This window comes from Oryctolagus cuniculus, chromosome 4 (assembly GCF_964237555.1).
Source record: "Oryctolagus cuniculus chromosome 4, mOryCun1.1, whole genome shotgun sequence".
In the NCBI taxonomy this organism is placed as follows: Eukaryota; Metazoa; Chordata; class Mammalia; order Lagomorpha; family Leporidae; genus Oryctolagus; species Oryctolagus cuniculus.
Window position 1 is genome coordinate 113,771,931 of NC_091435.1, and position 18,001 is coordinate 113,789,931.

At 36.5% G+C, this 18,001-nt stretch overlaps 1 pseudogene; it reads left to right on the top strand.

Moving 5' to 3' along the window:
- Positions 1–249: 249 nt before the first annotated feature.
- On the top strand, positions 250–423 carry LOC127483003 (U2 spliceosomal RNA; annotated as a pseudogene).
- Positions 424–18,001: the final 17,578 nt, after the last annotated feature.

Genomic DNA, 18,001 nt, shown 5'->3' on the forward strand with positions numbered 1-18,001 from the left:
TTTACTATTGAAAGTTTGACAACAGTGTGTCATGGTGAAGACTTTTTCTTTTCATGTCCATTAGGCATTCTATGTGCTTCCTATGTTTGGATATCCCTTTCATTCTCAAATTCCAGATGTTTTCTGTAACTAAACAGACCTTCTAATCAACTCTTTTTTTTTTTTTTCCAAAACCTTCAGGAACTCCTAAGACCCATATTTTGGGTCATTTGATATTATCCCATAGATCTCCAACACTGTTTGATTTTTTTATTTTGGCCTTTTGGCTAAGATCAAGTGTATTATATGTTCTTATCAGTGTAATAATTTTTAAAAATGTCTTCTTTTCTGGGGAGGCTGACTGAAAAATTTCCAAAGATTTGTTTTTCTAGCTTGGATATTCTTCCTTCTGCCTTACCGTGTTGGTTGTTAAATCTTCCCACCACATTTTTATTTGATCCATTGAATTTTCATTTATAATATTTCATTTTGATTTCTCTTTAAAATCTCAATTTCATGGGAAAAATTTTCATTCATGTCAGTTGTGGATTTATTTAATTCATGGACTTCTTTCTGATTGCTTTTGAGTAATCCTATGGCTAATCGTTTGAATTCCACTTCAGGCATTTCATCAATTTTTATCTTCACATTCTAATATTGTAATTTTGTTATGTTCCTTTGGGGGGTGTCATGTTGTCTTCTTTATTCTTTCTTTAATTATCGCATTTAATTTTAGATATTTGTGGAGGTACTTGTTGGTTTTTTCCTCTGATGCCTTTTGTCTTTGAACTATGCCTCTATGGCCTAGTGCAATGTCTGCACTTTCAGAGAATACCAAGAAGTGTGTCCTGGGTATGCCCAGGGAGCTCTTGTCAGTGCTCCAGAGTGGGAGAGTATCCACGATAACAACCAACTAGGGAGAGGTAGATCTCTGGTTAATAGAAACAGGGAATGATCACCTTTGTTCGTGAGATCACACCCTCTCCTCATCTTTTCCAAGATGATTGATCACTTCCTTAGTCTTAGCCCCTCAGTGGGTGCAACACCCACTCATACTGCCATTTGAACTTCACAAATGATCTGCATTGTCCTTACTCTGAATGCAGATACTCCTCAATGACCCACCAAGGCATCCAGGGAGCTCAGAGCCTGTGGAGCCACACACAGTGATTGCCCAGAGACCTAGCTATAATCTGCACTCTCTCATGCAACCACAGGGTCCCCACAGTCTCAACATACTAGGCTTTCACAGTCACATTTTTAAAGGGTCTGCACTACCCCACCAGCCTGTCTTGTGCACAGAGAGGCAGTCATTCTGCAGGCTAGCCTAGGTAGCTTGAGTCCTGGAGCATATGGTATGTTTGGAGTCTAGGGGTGCATCACAGTCTTTGGTGGGTGTCCAGCTGCCTGTCAACACTCCCAGCCAGGCTCAAAGTCAGTGGAGAATGAAGATTTTTCCCTCTGCCAGAATCTCTGGATCCCACGTGTACAGAGGGCCACTGGCTGACTGTTGCCCACTCCCCACCACTGCCACCAACACTGCTAAGAAGACGGCATCCTGTCCCTTTCAATTGCTATGCATGTGCACAAGGGCTTCTACACTGCCACTTATGCCCAAAATGGCACCTTCCCTCTCTCAGCCAGGTGCTAGGGGTAGTTGTAAAAAGGATGGAATGAGAAGAACATGTCCCTTTCATTTCCTCTGGGTACTAATGTACCCTCTAGCCCCTAGGGCTCCAGGCCAGATTCACACCACACCCTGTCTGGCTATACTAGCACAGGTTGCTGCAGTCTGATCTCACCTCCATCTCCAAGCTGGCTTATCCTCCGTCTCTCAGCTGCTATAATCCTGTGTTGTGTTGTGTTCATGTTCATGCTGCATGTCTGCACCTTCCCCCACACAGGCCCACCGCATTCTTCTTCCTTCATTGAATTTCCATTGTAGTTTTCTAATTCTCCCCCTGGGAGTACACTTCCTACACTTTTTTTCTTTTTACTATTTATTCCTAGTCTAGCACAGTACATCCTTTCCTGTTTTGCAATCTTGGAATCTGCTCTATTTGTACTCTTTGATTCTTAGGAATAATGCTGCTATGAACATTATGTCAGAGTTTCTTGTGTGGACATTCTATTTGGTATGGTTTTACTTTCAAATGTGTTCGTTCTTCTGGGTGTGTCAATTATTGGTCTCTGCATTCTGTTCCATTATGCATAAATGCTGTAGAGTCTGGTATAGTGTTGTTTGGCTCAGAAATCTTGCTAAATTTGTGATGTTTGATAACACTATGGAAATAAGAAATTCACTGATGATGTGGCCAAAGTCATCACTTAGAGATTTAGTTGTACCTTTCTCTCTGTAAACTGGAACTGACAGATGATAATGGCTTCAAATCAAAGTATGCAGTTTCACTGGTGTTCATAATATTTATGAGAAAAAAAAACTAGGTGGAGGCTTTTAGCTGTCACAGGAGAGGTGTGTATTTACCCTAATGTGTAACAAGACTTTAAGTGCAATCAAGGTGCCCTGATGCACAGTGGAGATCTGGTACTTAAAAGGTGTCCAAAAGTGAGTTATTTGCGTAGCCTAAAAAAAAAAGTACATTACTGGAATCCCATATTAGAGTGCCTGTGATTCAGTCCTGCTTATTTCTGATCCAACTCCCTGGTAGATCATGGCTCAGGAATGGAGTTCTGGGCTCTAGTTTCTATCAGCTCCAGTCCTGGCTTTTGCAGGCATTTGGGGAAACAAATCAATGAATAAAAGTTTCTCTCTCTCTCTCTCTCTCTCTCTCTCTCCCACTATCTCTATCTCTATCTCTATCTCTATCTCTATCTCTTTCTTCATCTTTCAAATAAGTAAAAATCAATAAATAAACTTTCAAATATTTTGTAATGCCACCACAAGTATATGCAATAATTAGTCTCTGATTCTTTTCTGAAAAAAGGACTGGGCACTACATGCAAACATAGAGTCATAGGGAAGAAAAATATAGCAGACATTTAGGATTCTGAAATGAGGAGTCGAAGTTGGTGCTAACACAAGGAAACCTGCCATGCTATCATTTTCCTCATTGGAGTTGCAACTTATGGAATACAAGATATACAGTAGCTGTGGTTTAGCAGCCGGCCCCAGTGAGCCCAATGGCTACCAATTTGACCAGCCATCTTTTTCTTTATTCTTCAGTGCAAGAATTGGATGAAGTATTTATCAGCTAGTAGGACTGTCATGTGGCTTACCTGAACTCTGGAGTAGCAGTCATTTAGTGAGCACTGAAGGGATTAGCATTTCTAGCCCTAATGTTTAAAGATATACAAGTTCTTAGTAGTAGAGCTACTTATTTGGTAAGGAATCTTTGTTTGAACCTAAACCTGTACTCGGATGGAAACCATATTAGGATAGCTCTGTTCCTATCTGACTGTTGTGTTGGTGTCAATAAAATTCATTATATTCCCTGGGAGACAACTCATTCTATGGAAAATTGGACTCAATCATAAGATATCAGGTGCTAGGAAGAAAAGGCAATCTGACTATGCAATGATTTCCTCACCATTTCTGCTTCTTAGGATCAGTGTTTGATATCTAAGGAAAGGAAGGTTGGGAACAAAAGCTGAAATAGCTATTTAGTTCTAAATTCCTAATAGAATCCAGTAAGCAAAATGCCCCCTCACTGATAAACTGCAAGGTTACACATTAAATAAAAAAATAAAATTCAATAAACAAAGATTAGCAATCTTTTCATTTAACCACTGGGAAGCTTCAGAAATGAGAATTATAGGGCAAGCATGAAAACACCTGAATGGCAGTCACTGGGAAAATTCATAGGCAAACAGGTAAAAATGAAGAGTGGCACCCAGGAAACTGGGTCATAGTCCATGCAGGCATAGTGATGTTCACAAGTGTTCAGGTGATCTAGTGAGAGTGTCCATAAGGGCCTACAAAACTGGTTGGACTATGGTAATTCAGAAGCCAAGGGCAGTGGAAACCTAAGAAGTAAATGTGATATAAGATATCAGTTCAACCACTTTACCTGCAGCTTAGAGAACTATGGCATAGATGTCTGATATTATAGGGACTTCAGTGTAAAACATTCTTTTTCTTTTCTTTTCTTTTTTTTGTAGATTAGGTCATCCAAAAACTCAGTCTTACTCTGTCCTTCTGCACTACTATTCATTAGGTGATAGAAGATTGTTCACGCTGTTAATATTATAGAATAGTTGAGCACGCTTCTGGGAGTATGAAGGTAAAAGCAAATAAATAAAGAGCATGTTGCATATTTTCAAGACATTTTCTCTAATAAGTACTTATGATTTTTAACATCCATTTAATTAAAAGATTATTACACTGTTCTTCCTGGCTGCTAGAAAGCCTAGAAAAATGTGTTTTCTACTACTACTAATGGTAAGATTTGATAGCAGACAATAGTTTAAGCTCAGACACTCAATGGATGTAGCAGTGCTTTGAAAAATAGGCTGGTATAATAACAGAGTGTTGGCACTGTGGAAGAAGAAACAAAAACAGGGACAACAGTTTGCCTCATGGGTAAGGTAGTATCATCTACTTATGTGTTTGACAAGATCTGCAACAGGCTCTGGGAGGTAGCTGAGAATATGTATTAAGAGGCAAGTATAAAATGTAGTATCATATGGATTTCATAATAACCAACAAAGTATCCGATGGTCATCAAACTTACTAGAAGAAGTTTTGGTAGAGTTTTAAACCTGACAATAGGAATATGGTTTCCTTGTAAACAAAATGCAAAGCTAGAGTTAGAAATACAGTAGAAATAGTAAATAATGTTAATGAAAAATTCCTAATATAAAATAAGCAATATATAACCATATGCTAAAAGAGAAGCTTTCAAAAGATATTTTAAAAGTAGTAGAATATATATTAATAAAATTGAAGTGCTATATGTATTCAACTAAAAACAAAACTAAAAACCTTAATAGTACTTTGAGAGTATATATTGGTTCTAAACATTTATTTTTCTCAATTTCCTTCTCACAATTTCATTTTTCACTGAAAACTATGAATTATAAAGAATGGGAAATTTCTCTTCTTGAATTATTCTACATTAAAAATTCCTCATATAATCTACTGTATTGAGTTTCTGTCTTTTCAATCAAGAACAAATTAAATGGAACATATATTTAAAATACAAAATATAGAAAATGTTTAAAAGGTGCTTTATGAAATATTTAATTATTTATCTTGAGTTACAACACTTTACCACTCTAGAAAAGTAACATTTCATTCTTTGGTTTATTTTACTGATTACTAAAATTTTCAGTAAATCACCCTTTTCTATGAATTTTTCTATAAGTTAAAAATAGTTTTAATTTGTATAGCTGGTTTGTCAAAAAGCTCAAAAATTTTTTAGAGAGAAATAATGCTTTGAAGTGAAAAAAGAAGATTGTTTCCACACTTCTCTAAGCAATTAATATATTTATTTCAACCAAAACAGGAATGTTGATAAATGCTGTTCTCATGTTGCTTTTGCAAATGAAAAAACAAGGGACAGACATTATGTCCTTCTTTAATTCTGTACAGGCCTTAGTACATTGTGATCTGTTCTGTTCAAATAACATTCTTCACTTTGTTAAGATCACTGGAAATGCTATAATAGTAAAATGATAGGAAACATGACCAGAAAATTAATAGAAAGCTTATTAAACAAATTTTCACAAAATCTATGTATTAAAGACATCAACATATTGGAAATTATAGAGTGATCTTTTCATTTCCAGTATATTTATACTAACAGTAATAGTAACAATAGCCAACTAGCATACTAATAGTCTTACATCTGTATTTATACAGATTGCTTCATTTTATACAACAATTCTATAAATTCTGATGAGTTTCCATTAGCACCCCATGGGAGACCAGGATAAGTACCTGGCTCCTGCCATCGGATCAGCGTGGTGCGCCGGCCGCAGCGCGCTGGCTGTGGCGGCCATTGGAGAGTGAACCAACGGCAAAGGAAGACCTTTCTCTCTGTCTCTCTCTCTCACTGTCCACTCTGCCTGTCAAAAAAAGAATGAATAATTATTTTGCATAGTATCACATAATTAGAAAGCACAAAAGAACAGATTCTAAAATACTGTTTAGATGCCAGATAATTCACCATAAAGCCATTGAACAGCAAAATGAGTGAAGCAAAATGATGTATAGTATTGAGTTCACCAATGTTATGATAAGCTTATGTTAAAATTAAATACTCATGTTCTCCCCCAAAACTATATGCCTCACCTTCAATATTTGTCTTTGTTGGAATATTTGATCTTAGAATACCAACTGCTGTGTTTTAGTTCCCACTATTTTTAGTTGTCCTAGTTGTTCCATAACTCTCTTCCAACTGAATCAATTTCAGTCTTTGCTTCAGGGAGCAGGATCAGCTTGAGTTTCAATTTCACTTTTGCTAAGTATTTAATTGAATCAATTATGCTGAAAAGTATTTGGTTGAGAGAAAAAGGATGTTTTGTTTTGTTATTTTTATTTTCAAACAGCTCCTTTTAAACATCAAGACCCAAAATGTGGCTAATATTTTATGAAAAGGAAAACAAAGCAAAACAAACTACTAAGGGGGAACATACAGGAGGAAGATGAAATTCTGCACAGCCAGCAAGTCAGCAATCTTATCCTGTGTATACCATTCCCCAACACACAGATACACATCACTAACACTGAGAAAAATCAAACAATGCATTTATGCAAGCAAATTAGAGTATGCAACATAGAAATGAAAAGCAAGCAATGCAGTCAATACCTAAAGGCAGAATCTAGATTTAAAATAAAAGAAAAAAGATGGAAACAAGTGATGGGCAAGTAGAATCTCAGTTTCCCTGAATGACCACTGTGAATCAATGACAAGTCACAGGCTGGGTACATCACAGTGGATAGAGAGGTGATAAGTCTGGTATTGCAGACTAGTCTTGAGAAGTTATATTTATACAAGCCCAGAGACAATGCACCTGATGACAATATGATTAATAGCTCTCTTCTTCCCAGTGAAAGAACACAAGTGGCAATGAAGAAGCATGAATTTATCTCACCCTAAATCTTGGATTGACTGAAAGTGACCTTAATTTACCAGGTTTGAAGTCTTTTTTCTCCCCTTGCTTTCAATGTAAATGAGATTGTGAACTATGTTGAATTCAGCTATCAAGAGAAAAAGATGCAATTTTGAATACCAGGCAAAAATTTAAAGCTTAATTGTAAACACTAAAACATCCAAGCTATTTTTTTTAAGCTGTTATTTAATGAATATAAATTTCCAAAGAACAGCTTATGGATTACAATGGCTTGCCCCCCATAACGTCCCTCCCACCCGCAACCCTCCCCTTTCCTACTCCCTCTCCCCTTCCATTCACATCAAGATTCATTTTCGTTCTCTTTATATACAGAAGATCAGTTTAGCATACAAAGTAAAGATTTCAAGTTTGCTCCCACACAGAAACATAAAGTGAAAAATACTGTTTGAGTACAAGCTATTTTTTACACTCAAACCTTGATAAATATTTTCCCCTCATCCAAATATATTAAATTCATAATATACAATTGAATTTTTTTGTTTTTAAACACTTTAAAATTACTCATAACTATTTCTAAAAATAATTAGATATGATTAATCTATATATGTGAAGGAAAATTTCATAATAATGGGGCAGTGTTGGGGAGATCACTACCCTGAAAACCAAAGTTCAAAATAAATGCAGTTTTTTCTTATGAACATATTTTAACCTGTTTGTATACTGAAAATTTTTAATGAAGACAAATATAGTCAATTAACAGTGATTCCTTGCTTTCCACATAAGATTTATTTTGCTTCTCTGCAAATCCACCTATTTATTTATTTTATTCTATTTATCTATTTATTTTATTTGTATGTATCTCTCTCATCTCTCTCTCTCTCTCTCTCTCTCTTTTTTTTTTTTTTTGACAGTGATAGTGGACAGTGAGAGAGAGAGAGACAGAGAGAAAGGTCTTCCTTTACCCTTGTTTCACTACCACTCCCCCCCCCCCCCCCCCCGCAGTGGCTGCTGCAGCCGGCATGCTGCGGCCTGTGCACCGCGCTGATCAGTAGCCAGGAGCCAGGTGCTTCTCCTGGTCTCCCATGGGGTGCAGGGCCCAAGCACTTGGGCCATCCTCCACTGCACTCCCTGGCCACAGCAGAGAGCTGGACAGGAAGAGGAGCGACCTGGACAGAATTTGGCGCTCCAACCGGGACTAGAACCTGGGGTGCCGGCGCCGCAGGCAGAGGATTAGCCTATCGAGCTATGGCGCCGACCAATTTTATTTGTATGTATCTCTTAAGTGCAACATCAGGAACATAGTAATTCATCCCACCATACCCCCTCTGCCACCCACTCCCCACTTCATCCTCCTTCTGTTTAGTAAGAGAAAGTAAAAGAAAGGAAAAAGAAACAATGGAATTAAAAAATTAAGAGAACTGTTCAACAGTCTAGACAAGGGCTGTTCTATTTTGTTGCTTCTTTAAGGTGATTTCACTTTTTTTTCCTTCCTCTTTTCCCTTCCTTCCTCCCCCTTCTTTCCTCTTAGAAACATACTTGTTTTTAAAGAAGAGCCTAATGATGACACATCTTTTGTGAGCTCTTAGATGCAACTATAACTTACGAGACTTAATAACATCTTCCATTTAATACTCTAAACGGAAATGATCTTGAGAACCAGGTTTTACTATTAAGTCTCATGATCCAACTCTTTGGGGACAGAAGTCCTGCATGGATGTTAGTGCACAGTGACTCTTGTTTATTTAACAAATAACACCCTTATGTATAACATCAGTGATCACCCAAGGCTCTTGACATGAGCTGCCTTGGCTATGGAAGCATTTTGGATCTACTAGCTCACAAAGTGGAAGTTCTCTCCTCCTTTCATACAAAAGTACCTCCTTCTTTGGTGGCCACTTATTTCCACTGGAGTCTCACCGGAGGGGTACATTATGTAGGACTTTTTTTTCGCAGAAAGTCTTGGCTTTTTGTAGCTGAAATGTTCCCCCTGGGCTTTCCAGCCAGAATGGAATGCACATTTTTATGTGACCCTCCAGAACTCAACCTGAAGTGTGCAAATATAAAGGGAGTGGTTCCTAATCTGAGAAGATGTAATATTTATAAAGGGGAGGTAACTTCTATTCTTGTACACAATATAAAATGAATTCATATCATCAAGTACAAAGGGTCTTCAAAAGTTAGTAAATATGCATATCATGAAAAACCAATGAATGCATTTCAAAATCCATTGCCTTAAATAAACTTTTTATTTTTGCAACAACAATTTAAAGTATTTTTGAATATCTCCAAATGTTTAGTATCAGTTCCTATTGTTTTTCTAGAAAAAAAAGTTATCAAAAATTACTTCGTGCTTAGTGGCCTTAAACAAATATGTTATTTAGTAACTCCAGAATCAGGAGTCCAACATGGATGTCACTGTGTTAGCAGGGATGTGTTCTGAAAAGAACCTGCTTCCTTGTCCTATCAGCTTCTAAAGGCTGCTTGCTTTCCTTGGTTTGCAGCCCCTCCTCCATACTGAATAATAACAATTGTGTTCCTTTGACTTCTGCTTCCTTCATCATATCTCCCATTCTCAGACTCCGGTGCCTTCAATTCTCACTGATAAGAGTTCTTGTTATTATGTTCTGATGAGTGAATCAAGGCATTATTCTATATCATCCACCTATTTAAGCTCCTTAACCTGATCCTAAACTTCCTGTGCTGTGTAAAGTAACAGATTTACCAGTACCAAGGATTAGGAAGTGAACATCACTGAGGGCCCATTATTCTCCCTAAAACAAACAAATTCATGAAATGACTGTACACTAGGGAAAACAATGGTAATTTAGCTATTTCTTATTTTGCTATATATATTTGAAAGAACTATTTAAAGATGCACATAACAGGAGGTATATGCAATTATGCTTGTGTCAAGTATGAGGATTTTTGGTAGTGAGAATTAATAAAGGTTGTGTACATGTTCAACTGTGTAAATGTAACAATTACATTGTTTGAAATGTTTGGCTTACAATTAAACTTTAAATTGGGAATATATAAACAAAATTAAAATAACTAAGCCCTTGCTGATACATGAAGAGCAACATAATATGAAGTGAGTCTCTCTTCTCATTTTCCTTCTCCCATCTATCCCTTCTGCTTCCTCCTTACTTCTTCCCTTCCTCTCTTCCTCCACTTCCTTTTCTTTATTTTTTCCTTGCCTCCCTCCCTCCCTTCCTCCCTCTTTTCTTCCTTCCTCCCTCTTTCCTTCTTTCCTTCTTTCCTTCCTTCCTCGCTTTGTTCATCTTACATGACAGCCATATTGACATAAGCAATAAAATATAGCTTTTAAACAGGGCACTCTGGTGAATTTCCACACTGAGAGAACTGTGCAAACACCACTATTAACTAGTATTGGAATAGTTTCATCAATCCCATCTCCCAAAATATTATAATCATTACTACAACTACTCTATATTTCAGTTGCTATGTATCTGACTCCAATGGACATTTCATTTAATGGAGTCAAGCAGTATTTGATCATTTGTAACTGGCTACCCACACTTAAAATAAATTTTCAAGGTTGATTCATATGGTAGTATATATTAGTATTTCATTTTTTTAACATTTAAAACATTATTATTAAAAATAATGGCACTTCCAAATAATTTGGGGTTTACAGAATTAATATGATATTTAATGCTGAATCAGACTTGCGAAATTTGGAATAAATCACTTAGTAATACTATGGGGTATTCTTGTATACTGTCATATTTGATTTTCTAATATTTTGTTGAGGAGTTCTGTGTCTGTGTTTATGAGAGATGCTGGTTTATGGTTTTCCTTTCTTGTAATGTCTTTATCTGGTTTTGATGTCAGAAAAATTCTAACTGAATTGAGATATTTCCTACTGCCTCTATCTTTTGGAAGCAATTGTAGAGAACAAGTCCAATTTCTTCTATAAGTATATTCTAGAATTCACCAGTGAAATCTGGGAGTTTTTGATTTTAAGGTTATTACTTGCTGATTCAGCTTTTTTTTTTTTTTTTTTTTTTTTTGACAGGCAGAGTTAGACAGTGAGAGAGAGAGAGACAGAGAGAAAGGTCTTCCTTCCGTTGGTTCACCCCACAAATGGCCGCTATGGCCAGCAGGAAGCTAGGAGCCAGGTGCTTCCTCCTGGTCTCCCATGCGGGTGCAGGGCCCAAGTACTTGGGCCATCCTCCACTGCCTTCCCCGGGCCACAGCAAAGAGCTGGACTGGAAGAGGAGCAACAGGGACAGAAGCGGCACCCCAACCGGGATTAGAACCCAGGGTGTTGGTGCCGCAGGCAAACGATAAGTCTACTGAGCCACGGCGCTGGCCTCAGTGTTTTAAAAATCGATATTTGTTTATTTAGATGTTCTATTTTTCCTTGTATGAGTTTCAACAGGTTGTTTCTTTCAAGAAATTGATACATTTCATCAAGGTTTTCGATGGTATTGTGTTATTCCTAATATTACTTAATTAAATTTTATTTTAAAGAGTTATTTACTTATTTAAAAGGCAGCATTACAGAGAGGAGAAGCAGAGGCAGAGAGAGAAATATTCCATCCACCAGTTCACTCCCCAAATGACCACAACAACCAGGCTGGGCCAGGCTGAAACCAGGAGCCAGGAACTTCATCAGGGTCCCCCACAATGTTGCTGGGGCCCAAGTACTTGGTCTATGTTCTGCTGCTTTCCCAGGCACATTAGCTTGGAGTTGGATTCAAAGTGGAGCAGCTGGAAATTGATATGGGATGTACACATCCAAAGCACTGGCTTACCCTACAGTGCTACAACACTCACTTCAAATATTTCTGTATTCTTGTCTCCCTTACTTCTAGTATTTCCATTTCATATATGATGGGCCCTCTAGAATTATCATAAGGTTCTTAAGAATTCCATTACCCCCCCCCATATATATATATATATATATATATATAGACATTTATATTTGCATTTCAGGTTTGGAAGTTACTGTTGACAATTATTTGAGCTCACTGATTATTTTAGTAACTATAATTTAATGTAGTGCCAAGGAGTAAATCTGCAATTTCATGTCTAGTTCTATACCCATGGGGTGGGACCTCCTATACACCACTGAGGTTTTTTCGACTTTCCTGTTATATGATAACTTCAAGGGACTGTGATAGGACATTTTCCTTCTGTTGTTTGTTTAGTATCCAACCAAATTCCAGTTGGAATTATTCAGTGTCTTGTAAGAGTTTCTTTTGAAGGCAGACCTTGTAAAAAGGAACTGAGTACTCTGGGTGTATTTGAGAATGACTGCTTTCCTCCTCCCCTGAAAAGAACATGAAGTGATTTGTCCTTGATCATTCACTATGAGAACCTAGCAGAGTTCCTGAAGGGAAACTCCCAAGTGTATGGAAACCCTCTAAAAACTGGGTACCCCTGGATATTTTAACTCTTAAATTTGTCTACATTAAGCAATAAAAAATTTCTTCATTAAAATTTTGATTTTCAGGTATGAGGATTGATGCCCGCTGAGGCTTCTGTTCCTGGGCCGCTACTCTATTAGGCTGTGGTTGACTGGATCTGCCCACCAGACTCTCCAAAAGTCTGGGTCAGTACTTTTCTCTGCGAATTCACTTTCCTCATGGATCTCAGAGCTAGGATTTTAAGTTTATTAATTTTTTTCTTGAGAGGATCACCGTGATGATTTCCAAGTTTACTACACATTAGGCCAGAAATCAATTGCAATACCATATATTATTAATTGCTGAATAATTCCAATGTATGGATATTATATCCTAGAAATTTTCTACTCCTTAGCAATTCATGATAAACAGATTTAAAATCCTTAGCTTGATTTGGAGAAATATTTGAAAATAAGCATTATTATTATATATATAAAAGCTATAATCTCTAAATTTAAAAAAGTTCTGAAATGATTTGCCAGTACTATACCACAGAGCAAAAAAATATGATATATAGTTTTGGGAGATTAGGTACTAGGAATCATACTCTTTATTCCACCAAAGATTGCTTGGAAAGGAATTTTCCAAAGGTAGAAAATGTATTGAGAAGTTGTTCAATCCAAACTAACATAAAATTTACCTGAACAATACCCACATATTTCTATTTCAAAAACTATCATTTCAAAAGATTAATACTTATCTTCAGATAAGAAAATAATTTAATTATCTCTTAGACCTGGTAATGAATTTAATCAACTTTTTTTTTTTTTTGACAGGCAGAGTTAGACAGTGAGAGAGAGAGACAGAGAGAAAGGTCTTCCTTCCGTTGGTTCACCCTCCAAATAGCCACTACGAGTGGTGCTGCACCAATCCGAAGCCAGGAGGCAGGTGATTCCTCCTGGTCTCCCATGTGGGTGCAGGCCCCTGAAGGACCCTCCACTGCCTTCCTGGGCCACAGCAGAGAGCTGAACTGGAAGAGGAGCAACCAGGACAGAATTCAGCACCCCAACGTGGACTAGAACCCGTGATGCCAGCGCTGCAGGCAGAGGATTAGCCAAGTGAGCCATGGTACCCACTGAATTTAATCATCTTTAAAGGACATTTTTCAAGGCCTTATGGATTACTGTAGCTTCAAATGAATAGTATCACTAACTGATATTCACTATGCCTATAGATCTATTATATTCTATCTTATATTCTGCTATTTCTGTGCCGAGCTGTAAAATTTACTGTTACTAATATTGTTATACATTGTAATAAATTAAAGAAAACAAAGTCAATGCAATTTAAAAACATGATAGGTAGGAAAGATGGCATGTAGCATACACAATACTATAGTTAATCAGTTGATTTTTTAACATTTTTATCTGTCAGCATACAGAAAGATTAATTACTGATAGTCTTTTGTAATATTGCTTGCATTACAGGTGTATATTTTGGCTAGTAGGATATGGTGCAATATGGTCCAATTTATTTTTTCCTATCTGCTGTTAGGAGCACTTGTTTCTTGGGACATTTGTTTAAGACTATGCTGTCAAATGAATGGAGAAAAGATGTATTTCTGAGTTTGCTTATAGGAGAGACATAATGGATAGCCAAGTAATCTGAATTGAATTGTGAAATAGAAAAAAATCATATTTAAATGAAATAAATTGGAAGAAGTTTTGGGGTACAATTTCCATGGAAGACTACTCTGTTCTACTGTGACCAGTATCTATACCATTATAAAACACAAATAAAGAGGGCTAAAATATCACAAAATGCAAGCACAACTTACATTTTCAATTATTTTTGCAGGGAAACTTTATGGTACTCTCCACAGTGGGAAGACTCTAACTTACTTGCTAAACACTTAGACTGTAGTTCTAAATTGAGAACACATGCTACACCATTGCTGGTGAAATTTGGGGCACACAGGAAGGATAGTAGCTTGATTAAGCGGTCAGCGAGGCATGGCCCCCATCTTTCCTTCCAGACCTTTTTCTTTTTTTTCCATATGCTCATTAAGTATGGGCTAGAGTAGCTGAGGAGAAGGTTAACAGAATTCTACAGAGTAGGCAGTGTTGTGTATGTTATAGATTGCCTTCTTCCAGTAAGAACTTTTAGAGGTTATTTACTGATGTGGTTGGTGTTATCCAGATTTGTTCTGGATTTTGTCCTCATTTATACCTCAGTGAATTATTAAGGACCAACATGCATAGTCCATCAAGTTGGTCAAGTAACAGTGTTAATTGGTATCCAGTGGTCAAGTACTTAGTCTCCACCTGGGCCCAGCAGCAAGTAAGCAGCTATTTCTCAAAAGGAGTATATTTCCTTGTTGAATAGAGAGTGGCTGTGCTTCAAAACTACATGGCCCTCTGCTGTGCCTTTCATTTTCCTATTGGGGTTTGCCACAAGATCAATATGATAATCATTTAGAGACACCCTTCACGTATTTTATTCTATGTCCTTTCAGCTTTTTCCAATTCTTGGATCTTCTCTACTGTACCTTCTGGGATTTAAGATTCATTATCAGTGAAACTCTAGATTTTCAGCTGATTCTCCAACCACTTCTTTTACTTTCTTCTTCCAAAGCAAACCGAGCTCCTCTTGAGGACACTGCCTATCCAGCAGCATTCTAAAGTAGTTGTCTTTGAAGTACTACTCTGTCTGACCCTAGGTGTTTAATGGAAGCTGAGAAAGAAACTAGGGGTGTCAATATCATCATCACTTCTTTTACCAGCTTTAGGCATTTCCTGACGCTGCTTCCTAACTATAACCCAAATCAACTCCTACTGTAAAGTTAATTATTGACCCTCAGAGTTTCACTTACCCTCCAAGTCTCACAGCATCCATTCTTATTTCTTTCCAATTCCCTTTGTTCACTGTTATTTTAGCAAATGCAGTTCTATCTTAACTCTCCACTGCCATTTTGTCCTCTACTCTGCTTTAAAGATTAATTTTATTCTACTCTTGAACCATTGCCTTCTGTCTTTTGCCTTCATGCTTCAGCTTTGATACACTTTGGCTGCACCAAGTTATTAATACAATCCATTAATTCTACCATATTTTTACTGTATGTCAAATGTCCGATTTTCTAGCTCTTCTCATTAGCAATGATAAATTATGTGATTAATATTTAATAACTTCCTTATTATATTCTTGGCCCTTGGGTATGTATTTTGCTTATCCCTATTCTCAATACAACTATAACTTTATAGACTCTATCTTGCTTATTTTAGAACTGTGTTTGAACAACTAAACTTGGAGAAAAATATCTAAGCACACTAACGGACTCTCATTTTAAATTGATGATCATAAATCTCAAGTTAATCCTTCTTCCTGGAAAGTAATCAATATTCATCCATTTTTCTTAATGTTAGTTTCTCTATCTTTTCTTTCTACCATCCCAACTTCTAGGAAGAAACTAGTTTTATATTTTCATCTGAAACAGTCATCACCTTGTAAAAAAGGCACACAAAGACATGAAAATTTTTAGAAGAATTTGTATATCAACTTAAAAATATTACCGATCTACAAATGGAAAAAAATTATGTTTTTCTTTGTTTGTTAGCCTAGCTTACTTCTTTTAGCGAGTTTGTAGGCTGATGTACTTGGAAGAAGAACCTGGATCAATACTGATAGACCTCTTGGAATAAGGATATGGAGATGGAAATCTGAAGTGTGCAAAATACCAAGATTTCATAGGATTGGAAAAAAAAAAGACAGCTGGAAAGAGAGAGAACAGTAAAGAAAGAGACACTGAGAGAAAACTCCAAAGAGCTGCAGAATATCCAATTTTAGTATTCAATAGAATAGCAATGGAAGTACAAGGAAACCACAAATACAACCAAAATTGAAGGCATTAAGGGAAACATTGGCCAATGCTTACATGAGCCTGTCAGCAATGCATTCCCATTGGCTAAATTGGAAAGCCACATAATATATATGGCACAGGATAGAATACAGAGAATTTTGCAGCAGTAATAGAAAATAATTAGCTTTAAAATAAAGATGTCCAAAGAATCTAACAAACCTCAAAGCAAGAGACATGTATAACATTCTACCAAGGTACAAGATAATTAAATCTTTAAAATAATATAAATTTAAAAATTTTAAAGCTGTATTAAGTAAAATACTTACTTTTCACAAAGAAAAAAATAGCATATTGCTCATGAGGACCAATGAAAGATGGTGTTGCAATATTTTAAGGTGCTGAAAGAAATAAATCTGTCCATTCATTAATTTATATTCAGCAGAAATATATTTCTGATTTCCTGTTCCAGGAGATAATGTCCTATTTGTGTTTTCTTTTTTCTGTTTTAACTTGCCAAGCTGTTTATTAAATAAAGTGATGGTGTCAGCCATTTTTTTTTTGAGATCCATTTATTTATTTGAAAGGCAGAGTTAAAGAGAGGCAGTGGCAGAGGTAGATAGAGAGACATACCTTCTGTCCACCGATTCACTCCCCAAATGGCCACAACAGCTGCATCTGGACCTATACGAAGCCAGGAGTCAGAAGCTAGGAGCCTCTTCCGGGTCTCCCACACTGGTGCAGGTGCCCCAGCACTTAGGCCATCTTCCACTAATTTCCTTGGGCACAGCAGAGAACTGGATCGGAAGTAGAGCAGCTGGGTCTCGAATTGGTGTCCATTTGGGTCGTCACTCTATAAATGCAAGTAAATCCCTAGAGATAATTGCAAAGCCAATCATTACAGTATTGTGAAGAAGAAAATGGACTGGTGAGGATCTCAGGATTGAGAAAGATATCATGATGAATGTTCTGTGTTCCATGTATATCAATCCTGTGCTGTATATGATTTTTTTTAATTCAAAGAATAAAAACCCTTTATGTTGTAAGACATTGCTACAGAATGATAAAGCTAAACTCAGACAGGTAGAAAGAATTTACAAGGTATATTTGTATCTGTTAAAAAACACATATTCATAACATAAATAGATTCTCTAAAGTTAATTATTAGAATGCTACAGAAAACAAAAAAAGGTCTCACACAAATGGAGGATAATATCTTAACAGGTAACTAAACAAAAATATAAACTAATGGCAAATAAGCACATAATTATGCTTAATATCATTAGTTTTGATGAACATGCAAATTAAAATCACAGTGATTGCTTCGTACACCATTGTTGTAATTATTGAGATTAAAAAATAAAACCTCACCAAGTGTTGATAGGTACATGGAGAAACTGTAATGCTCAAACATTTGTAACGAGAACATATGGTCATCTTATCACTTTGGAAAATAATATACTAGTTTCCTAAAAAAATAAAACATACCTTATCACATACCTTATGGCACTTCCCAGTTGTTTATCCAAGAAAAAATAGACCTGTTTACCTAAGCCCTAAAAGGGTTTATACCAGGATTGTAAATAATAGCCAAAAATTGGAAATAAAACATGTCCAGTAGCAGATAAATTGATAAAGGAAATGTCTCACATACAGAGTAGCATAAAAATAATGCAATGTGGTTAAATATCACAACATGGATAAATCTTAAAATAATTACACTGAGAGAAAAAATCCAGCCATACACTGTAGGTAATGT